The sequence below is a fragment of the Nyctereutes procyonoides genome, unplaced genomic scaffold (assembly GCF_905146905.1).
Source record: "Nyctereutes procyonoides isolate TBG_1078 unplaced genomic scaffold, NYPRO_anot_genome, whole genome shotgun sequence".
In the NCBI taxonomy this organism is placed as follows: domain Eukaryota; kingdom Metazoa; phylum Chordata; class Mammalia; order Carnivora; family Canidae; genus Nyctereutes; species Nyctereutes procyonoides.
The window spans coordinates 18958981-18969333 of NW_026575021.1; the positions used below are offsets into that span (position 1 = coordinate 18958981).

Consider the following 10353-nt stretch of genomic DNA (forward strand, 5'->3'; position numbering starts at 1 on the left):
TCTCAGAAGTAGTATTAGACCAATTTTTACATCTTGCATGCACTCTTGCTGCCCCCTTAAAAGGAGGCAGCACAGTAACAGTAAACATCTTTAGATTGTGGAGGCAATGCACTGCACACCTACGAATATTGCTTTGGCCCAAATATAGGTGATACTAATGGCTGCCAGCTTGAGTAAAGCCTGGAGCAGAAAAGACCCATATGGCAGATTCAAAGTGTGCTGGAAGCAGCCTTTCCACTTAGTCCATCCCATGGGGCAAAATCTGTGGTGCCAGATGTGGCAAGGGTGTTGAGATACAGTGTTAATGTTTATGTCAAGCTCCATCAAGATAGTCACAATGCAGGCCTTTAGGTTCTGCAATAAGGCTACTCTACCTGCATCAGTGAATTCAATACCTTTTGCAAAACAAATCCTGGCCTGCTACTGACCCTGATAACGTGACCGTAAAACATTCAGTCAATATGTGACCACAGTATCCATTCGACCTGGATTATGTTAGACCTGCCAAGTCATAAATGTGGATATTGTAAGCAGTGGTCCATTAAAAGAATACATGAGTAGAAGGCCCAGGCCTCATTTTACCCCACAACATTATACCAGCAACTCACGTTTAGCTCCTATCTATATGCATGAGGATGTGAGTATTCTATAGGCCAAGCTGAAAAAGAAGGAAAAACCTGAGCTTGGATTTCAGATATTCCAAATCAGTATACAGGTGCAAATTAAAAATGAATGGCAGCTGAATTACAGCCACATGCAAGGGTGGTTTTGAGAGACAATAATAAGGAAAATATTCCCAATAGACAGACCTTTAAATGGTTCACCTGGCATCTACTCTGTGTGGAAAAACAAGTAGGCATAGATGAAAACTATATATGGATTTCTGGAAAGTGACCAGAAGCCTGGCCAGCTGGCCAGGAACATGGAAAGAAAACATTGGAATATTGGACACAAAGAGTTCTGAAGTGGAAACATATGGATGGACATATGGTAATGTGCACAAAGTGTCAAGAATTCACTATCACATATTAACATATTTTAGAAAGCACCTGCCATGGAAGACCCACTGAACAACGAACTTGCCAGTTGATGGAAGCCACAACTTCCCATTGGCCACCCCAGAACTAGCATAGGCACCAGATTTGCCACAGTGGTAGAAACCTAAGTTTCATATTGGACCACCAGGATGAACCCTATTTAATAAAGCCTATTGAGCTACTGCTGCCTCTCAATCTCCAACTTGTCAGCAGTAAACACTAACACAGTCCCCTATATGGCACTATTCCTCAAGTAGGCCAACCCATTGCTTTGTGATAAGTTTATGCTTTTTGGCCTCCTCCATGCTGGAGAAACTAGTAATTCTTTCTTACAAAAAATACAGTTGCAGATATGGGCTCACCTTTTTTGCCTGCAGAACTTGAGTCAGTACTATTATCCATGGGTTTATAGAGTGCCTAATCCACAAACCTAGAATCCCACACAATAAAGCATTTGGCCAGGGCACCCATTTCACAATGAAATAGTTGAATAAGTAGCCCCAAATTTATGAGATCCATTGTTTTTTTTTACATAGCATATCAACTGCTGTAATAAACCTTGGAGTGACCCTGCAGCTAAAGCTCCAGCTCAGAGGCAAGAACTTCAAGAATGGTAGACCACTCTTCAGAATGCGGTATACAAACTACAGCTAAAAATTCTATGTGGCTGTTTCTCCCACTCTCACAGACAGGCTATGTGAATCCAGGAACCAAAGAGTGGAAGTCTAAAGTTGCACTCACCACTGCTCCCAGTGACTCACTGAGGCAATTTGTGCTTCTTATGCCACATCTCTGGATTCCGTACAATTAGAGATTCTGATCCCTAAAGAGAGGTGAACCCTTGCCAAAAAGACATAGTGAGGGACAACTGTGGCTGTCCTGTAGGTATTCTGACTTCTCTTGTTCGGAAACCAGCTAGTGAGAAGGGGAGTCAGTATCTTGGAAGAAATAATTTACCTTGATCACAAAGAAAAGGTAGGTCTGCTTTTACAAAATGGGAAAGAGGAATGCCTGAGTGGCTCAGTGGTTGAACACCTGCCTTCATCTCAGGGCATGATCCCCTGCAGGGAGCCTGCTTCTTCTTCTGCCTATATCTCTGCACCCCCCTCTCTTTTTTTCTCTCTCTCATAAATAAGTAAAATCTTTAAAAAAGAATGTGAAAGAATGTGCAAAACTCAGTTGATCCACTTGGGTATCTCTTGGGACTCTTTTGCTAAATTATAAATGAATGGACACATGCCTAAAAAATGGGTACTTTCCAAGGGCTGAGATTCTTCAGGAATGGGTTTGGGTCACACCAACAGGTAAGACGACAAGACATGAAGATAAAACCTAAGAATGAGAGGATTTAGGATGGATAGTGGTGGAGGGAGACAGTGAATACTGGTGTGGGCCCCAAAACCAAACTTAAAGACAGAAGAGAGGCTTAGTGAACTAACTGGAGACTCTAAGTTTCCCCTCAAGAAGAAAGACCTATGTGGAGCTGCTCCATGAACGTGTATGAAGAAGTGGAATTTTAATTTGTAAGGTGTGGACTGTGGTAGCTTTTGAAGTATGCCATTAGATCTCTTTTCAAGAAATAACTTGCTGTGCAAAGTATAGTTAACCTCCAGGTGCAGTATCTTCCATATGCTTCTGCTGCGGGCCAAAAATATTTTTTAGCCAGAAAGCTGCGTTAAGTGTAGAACTCACCTTATTCATTCCCCTTCTTTTAGTAGGCATAGTCTTGCGCTGGCTGCTGTCCAAAGTCTGAAAATAGCTGTCTCATATTTTGTTCAATTTTGTAGTTGTTTTACATGGGAGAGTAATTTCTATTAACAATTGATCCTACTTGGTTAGAAGCAGAAAGCCAGTGAAATTTTAATGCTATATTTCATAATAGCTTCCTCAGAAATCATATTATATCTAATGCATTCAAATTATAGTACAGAAGGAAATTCCCAAGTATTAAGTCTACTTTGGTTGCTTTGATTCAGAGGATCATGCATATGAACTCTAAAACATTTCTTATCCATAAGCCTGTACTTAGATGAACATTAGGATAATTTGAATACATCATACCATTTTGTTATTGAAAGTTACTTGAATAAATCCTGCTGTTAACATAATGCCTAATAACATCCACAGGTTAAAATTTCACAGATGCTTGAAATTATACATATACACCATTTTAGAATGAATATATCAAGTTTTAAGAAATGACCTAATTCAAACTGATTTACAATTCAACCAAATATCAGCTCTTGAAATTTTTGAAAGGATAATGGCGCACAGTGGAGGTTAAATGCAGCCCTTAGAAATTGCAATGTCATTAGGTCACTAAAAATTCATACAACAGAAAAATTGATTTGGAAGGAAATCTAAAAATCACCAACCTAATTTCTCTATCTTATTTTTATTTTTCAATGTTTTGAGGTTTTCTGGTTTTGACTTTGTGTTTTACTAGGAAGTTGTGAAACATCCTAACAGGAATTGATCACTAGATAACATTTTATATAAAAACCTAATAATATCAGGTTATTGTGAATGAGTAAACTGAATCTCAAGGTAGCTTCAGTGATTTGTATAATTTGTCCAACCTAATAAGTATACTACCCAACTAAAACCTTTGACCACTTTCTAGTGCCCTTTCCACAATTACTATTGCCACAAACAAAAACAGGCAATGTCTTATGTTACAAACAGTCCCTCTTTCTTCCTCAATAGCTTCTTGGAACCAATATTATAACTTAAGATACCTGCTTCTCATGCCTTGTTTCAAAAAAATTCACAGACTGGTACAACATAAAATTTCCTCTTTTCCTTTACATCCAGGAGTTATTCCCAATGATATTTGCTAAGTGAAGAGATTTGAAAAAGCAAAGAAAGTATACATAAGTTTTAGGGGAAAGGTCACAATAAAGTGAAAATAAACTTGTATTGTAATATTACTTTGAGATAATCCTACTGTTATAAAATATAGATGGAAGGGATCCAAATAAAGAGTATGCAACCTGAGATTTGAGAATTTACATAAATAAGAATTGTATGTTATTTTTTAAATCAGCATTAGAACCTTCTAACATAATGAAGTAAAATTCATTTTCAATTTAACTAAAGTTAATATTTAAACATGCTTACATTTAGCCATGATTAGACCTGTTAAGACAGATAAAAACAGATAAAAACAGAAAGTTCAGTTTACTGTGGCTCAAAATTCATTTCCATTCCTTGTAGTGCTGATGGAATGGCTTGAGCCATTATATATTAAAAATTAGCTAAGATTATCGATTAATTAATCTATTGATGATTTAGTATATTTGTACAAATATTATAAGGTCAACATTTAAGTTTCTTGGGTTTAATATTAAGTTGTGTTATGTTTTATCAACTCCTATGAATCCATTTTATAACTTGATCAAAACAAATAGGTAACACTATAATCTTATCATTTTTAAATATTTGTAACAGTATCAGCTTACCCAAAAGTGTTTAGGCTTTAGTATTTTGCCAAATCTGACTGTTTCAGTTTAAATTTATTTCTTCACATTCAAATCAAATAAATGGGAAACTCAGCACTTATGATAAAAAGTTTATGAAGCAGGAGAATTTGTTGCAGTTATTGTTTTGCATTATCTAATACAATTACATTTTTCCTCCCTATCATCTTTTTTTGTGACCCAATACCCAGCAAGTTGAGCACAGGATTGTCTACTTGACTGACTCATTTGTAAAATGGAGACAATAAAAGGAGATGCACTATAGTTAGTGTTGTGTTTTGTGTGCTTATTTTTGAAAACAGTTTATTTTTATATCTAAAAATGCCTTCACATTTAGGAGGGAAAAGGAAAACAAGAGGCGGAAGTATGCTCATATTTGATTCACCTGTTGTTTTATTTCCTTCACATATTTGTTGTTTTGTGAAAAATAGTTTAAATACATTAAAGTGCCTGGATATTGGGTATACAATTCAGTTGGTAACAAATTACCACTCTGGTGAATGATGTTGATAATGGAGGAGGGTAAGCATTATGGGGTGAGAGGTGTATTGGGAATCTCTGTCTTTTCCTCTCATTTATGGTATAAATTGAAAACTAACAAAATAAACTTTTTAATAAAATTTTAAAGGAAAATCAATTCACTGGACTTCAAGTTTTAGCTCTGATACGTCAAAAGCTCAGAAGTTGTCACTTTCATCCCTACAACAAGACAACTCTTAACAACTTTTCCTGGACCCATCATAAAATCAAGGTTGCATGGCGAACTGCTATTCCAAAATATACAAAGACAGGAAAATCTAGAGACACAGGTGAGATAGAATTATCTAGAACAAAAGCCACTGGAGCTACAACTGGAGAGGAATATTTAAATAGTAATTGTAATTGCTTGCTAGAGATTGAGTGTGCATTAGCATGTGAATGAAAACACACTGGGGTCTATTGGAGGAGAGTCACATTTCTGCAGGTTCTATTCCAGAAATACCACCAAGTTCTCACAGTAAATAACCAAATGAAATCTTATGTTTTGGGCATGGGGAAAAGAAAAATAATCACTTTGAAATATGCCCATATTCATCTCCATAATAAAAACTTTTGGGCAGCCCGGGTGGCTCAGGGGTTTAGAGCCGCCTTCAGCCCAGAGAATGATTGAGTCCCACGTCAGGCTCCCTGCATGGAGCCTGCTTCTCCCTCTGCCTGTGTCTCTGCCTCTCTCTCTCTCTGTGTGTGTCTCTCATGAATAAATAAATAAAATCTTTAAAAAAATAATTTTAAAAAATCAAATCTTTAAAGACAAAACAAATTAAAAAAAAAAAAAAAAACCTTTCTCCTTAGGAGGTAAGTCCAGAGCCTCATTCCACCTAAGGGGAAGGGCATTTCCCAACTTTGACCACTCTAGATTTCTTATCTCACCTGTAGCTTGAAGGGGTTTACAAATGGCCAAAGCTGGGACAACTTAAGCGTTGAAATAAATAATAATACCAATGGATTAATGGATATGTTTTTAAAAGGTTTTATTTATTTATTCATGAGAGACAGAGAGGTAGAGACACAGGCAGAGGGAGAAGCAGGCTCCACGCAGGGAGCCGGACGCCGGACTCAATTACCACTTTTCTTCAAGGAAGAAAGAAGCCCTAAAAGATGAAGCCAATCAAAAAGATAAGGGAAATTGCAAAGAAGATTCTTTGGCAAGTTATGAACTAATATGCAGTTTACAGTCCTTGATCAGTTCAGTTGAACAGCTTCAGGCTAGCTTTCTCTTAAATCCAGAAAAATACACTGATGAACTTGCTACCAGCCAAGGTGACTGCTTAACACACTCAGGGAACTCAGCCCTATGTATGAAGGATATCTACAGCATGATGCACAGGAAGTATTACAGTGTATTTTGGGAAACATTCAAGAAACATGCCAACTCCTAAAAAAAGAAGTAAAAAATGTGGTAGAATTATCTACTAAGATAGAAGAAAAACCTCATCAGAAACAGGAAATGAGTGGTATTAACAGCATAGAGATGGACAATCTTAGGCCTTCTGAAGATTATAAAGAAAAACTACCAAAAGGAAATGGGAAAAGAAAAAATGACATTGAATTTGGTAACATGAAGAAAAAAGTTAAAGTGTCCAAGGAACACCAGTCATTGGAAGAGAACCAGATCAAAGAGGAGACAAAGAGACAAACCAGATCAAAAAGGAAAGCTACAGGTGATACGTTAGAGATTCCTTCTAAAATAATCCCCAAGTGTGTTTCTGAAAATGAAAATGCAAGACCCTCACAAAAGAAATCAAGAGTTAAAATAAATTGGTTAAAGCCTGCAACTAAGCAACCCAGCATTCTTTCTAAATTCTGTAGTCTGGGGAAAATAACAACAAACCAGGAATCCAAAGAACAGTTGAAAGAAAATGAATGTGATCTTGAAGAGGACTTGGGTAAGTATGAAAATGATAACACAACTAATGCTTGTGAACTTGAATCTCCAGGGGATAATGTTAAGCCCGTTAATGTTAATGAAGTTAAGCCCATAAACAAAGGTGCAGAGCAAGTTGGTTTTGAGCTAGTAGAGAAATTATTTCAAGGTCAGCTGGTATTAAGGACTCATTGCTTTGAATGTGAAAGTTTAACAGAAAGAAGAGAAGATTTTCAGGACATCAGTGTGCCAGTACAAGAAGATGAGCTTTCCAAAGTAGAGGAGAGTTCTGAAATTTCTCCAGAGCCAAAAACAGAAATGAAGACCCTGAGATGGGCAATTTCACAGTTTGCTTCCCTGGAGAGGATTGTAGGAGAAGATAAATATTTCTGTGAAAATTGCCATTATTATACTGAAGCTGAATGAAGTCCTTTGTTTGACAAAATGCCTGAAGTTATAACTATTCATTTGAAGTGCTTTGCTGCTAGTGACTTGGAGTATTATAAATAAAAGCTATATGAAAAAAAAAACTGATAAAGACACTACAAAAAAAAAAAAGAGGAAAGAAAAAACTATAGGCCAATATCTCTAATGAACAAAGATGCAAAAATCCTCAACAATATATTAGTAAATCAAATCCAACAATACATTATAAGAATCATTCATCACATTTGAGAATAATTTATTTCTGAGATGCAAGCATGATTCAATATTCCCAAGTCAATCAACATGATACAGCACATCAGTAGAAGAAATCATACAATCATTTCAATAGATAGAGAAAAACCATTTGCAAATTACAGTATCCATTGAGAAGAAGATCCCTCAACAAAGTAGGTTTAGAGGAAATATATCTCAACATAATGAAGGGCATTTATGAAAAATCCACAGTTAAGATCATACTTAATGGGGAAAATGGAGCGCCTTTTCCCTAAGATCAAGAATAAGAAAAGGATGTCTACTCTTACCACTTTTATTCAGCATAGTAGTATAAGTCCTAGCCAAAGCAATCAAACAAGAAAAAGAAATAAAAGCATCTAAATTGGTAAAGAAGTAAAACTGTCACTGTTTTGCAGATGACATGATATTATATAAGAAAACCCTAAAGACTTCACCAAAAATGAATTCAGTAAAGTTGTAGGATATAAAGTAATATATAGAAATCTGCTGCATTTCTATAAACCAGTAATGAAGCAGCAAAAAGAGAAATTAAGAAAAGAAGTCCTTTATAATGGTACCAAAAATAATAAAATATCTTATCAAACTTAAGGAAGGTGGTAAAATACCTGTACTCTGAAAACTGTGAAACACTGATGAAAGAAATTGAAGATGATACAAACAAATGGAAAGATATTCCATGCTCATGAGATTGGAAGAATACTATTTAAATGCCCATACTACCCAAAGCAATCTACAGATTTAATACAACCCCTTTCAAAATACCAACATCATATTTCACAGAACTAGAACAAATAATAGTAAAATTTCTATGGAACCACAAAAGACTCCAAATAGCTAAGCAATCTTGAAAAAGAAAAATAAAACTAGAGGTATCATAATCTCAGATTTCAAGATATACTGCAAAGCTATAGTAATCAAAACATATGTTACTGGCACAAAAGTAGACTCATAGTTTAATGATCAGAATAGAGACCCCAGAAATAAACCCATGGTGTACGGTTAATTAATATTCAACAAAGGAGGAAAGAATATGCACTAGGAAAAAGTCTCTTCAACAAATGTATTCAATAAAACTAGACAGCTGCATGTAAAAAAAAAAATGAAACCAGAGCACTTTCTTAAACCATATACAAGAATTACCTTAAAATAGATTAAGGACCTAAATATGAGACCTGAAACCATAAAAATCCTAGAAGAGAGCACAGGCAGTAATTTCTCTTATATTGGCCATAGCAGCAAATTTCTAGATAGGTCTTCAGAGGTAAATTTTAAGAAAAATATTAATAATCATAGAATTTGGATGAAAGATATATAGGCATTCTTTGCATGAATCTTACACCATTTATGTGTGTGAAATTATTTTAAAACAGTATAAAATAGCAGTATATTAAAACTTTTATAAATTGTGAGGACTCAAGGAATGCAAAGAGTTCAAAATTAGGAAATATATGCACATAAACAGAAATCAAATATATTTAAAAGACAGAAAATTTATCTATACACACATCTCAATAGGTCTTGATAAATTTTAAAACAAATGCATGTTTGGCAAAATTCAGCATCCTCTTCCTTAAAACTCAATTCTACTCCTGAAACCAACATTATAGTATATGTTAACTTACTAGAATTTAAATAAAAATTTGAAACAAACATAAAATAAATAAAACTAACTTGGTTAAGTGGAAATAGAAGCTATATATGTAATGTACCATCTCAAAGCAAAATTCAGCCTTAAGTGTATACTAAAATTTAAAAAGTTGCAAGCAAAGGGGGAGGGCAGAGAGGGAAAGAGAGAATCTCAAGCAGGCTCCACACTGAGCATGGAGCCTGATGTGGGGCTTGATCTCAAAACCCTGAGAGCATGACCCGAACCAAAATTAAGAGTCTGTAATCAACTGCCTGAGCCACCCGGACACCCCTTGGAATTTGAGTACAGTACTTTTTTTAAAAAAAGATTTTATTTATTTATTCATGAGAGACACAGAGAGAGAGAGAGGTAGAGACACAGGCAGAGGGAGAAGCAGGCTCCATGCAGGGAGCCGGACGCCAGACTCAATCCCAGGTCTCTAGGATCAGGCCCTGGGCTGAAGGCGGCGCTAAACCACTGAGCCACCTGGGCTGCCCTGAGACAGTACTTTATGTATTCATATCCACAGCTTAGTTTGTTTCATTCTTAAAATAAGTTTTCATCTGCTTTGCACCTTTCAAAAATTTGTTAAAATTCCTCAATAACTCCAAGGTCCCATCCCCATGCTTTACCATGGTTTTATTTTTCACTGTGTTTTCAAAATGATGACATGGTTATATAGAGGACAGCATGGATTTCTGTTTAGGCATTTAACGAATGACCATCTTAACTTGAATAGTTTTCTTAATGTCAATATTTGCTTCTCTAGATAATTACCTTATATTGTAAAAATATTCTTCAAAATCTATTTTTCTTGTATCTTGTAATAATGAGGATAAAAGCAATGCTGTAAAATTAGAAGTCTGGTCCTTGATGAAACCAATAAGCCACTAAACAGCCCTAGACTGCCTTCCTCCAAGCTCCTTAATGCAAATACACACTTTAACTTTGTTAGCCACCATAATATAATCCTAGCACACAGAAGAACCTAAAATTTATTCATATAAACTATCTATAAAAAAAAAATCAAACATACTCAAGGGACCAAATATTGGAATAAGAGAAATCTGTTGAGAGCTCTGAATATAAAATCAACATAGCACACTCAATAGCATTCTTATATAA

At 35.6% G+C, this 10353-nt stretch overlaps 1 pseudogene; it reads left to right on the top strand.

Moving 5' to 3' along the window:
- Positions 1–2318: 2318 nt before the first annotated feature.
- On the top strand, positions 2319–7430 carry LOC129519514 (ubiquitin carboxyl-terminal hydrolase 1-like; annotated as a pseudogene).
- Positions 7431–10353: the final 2923 nt, after the last annotated feature.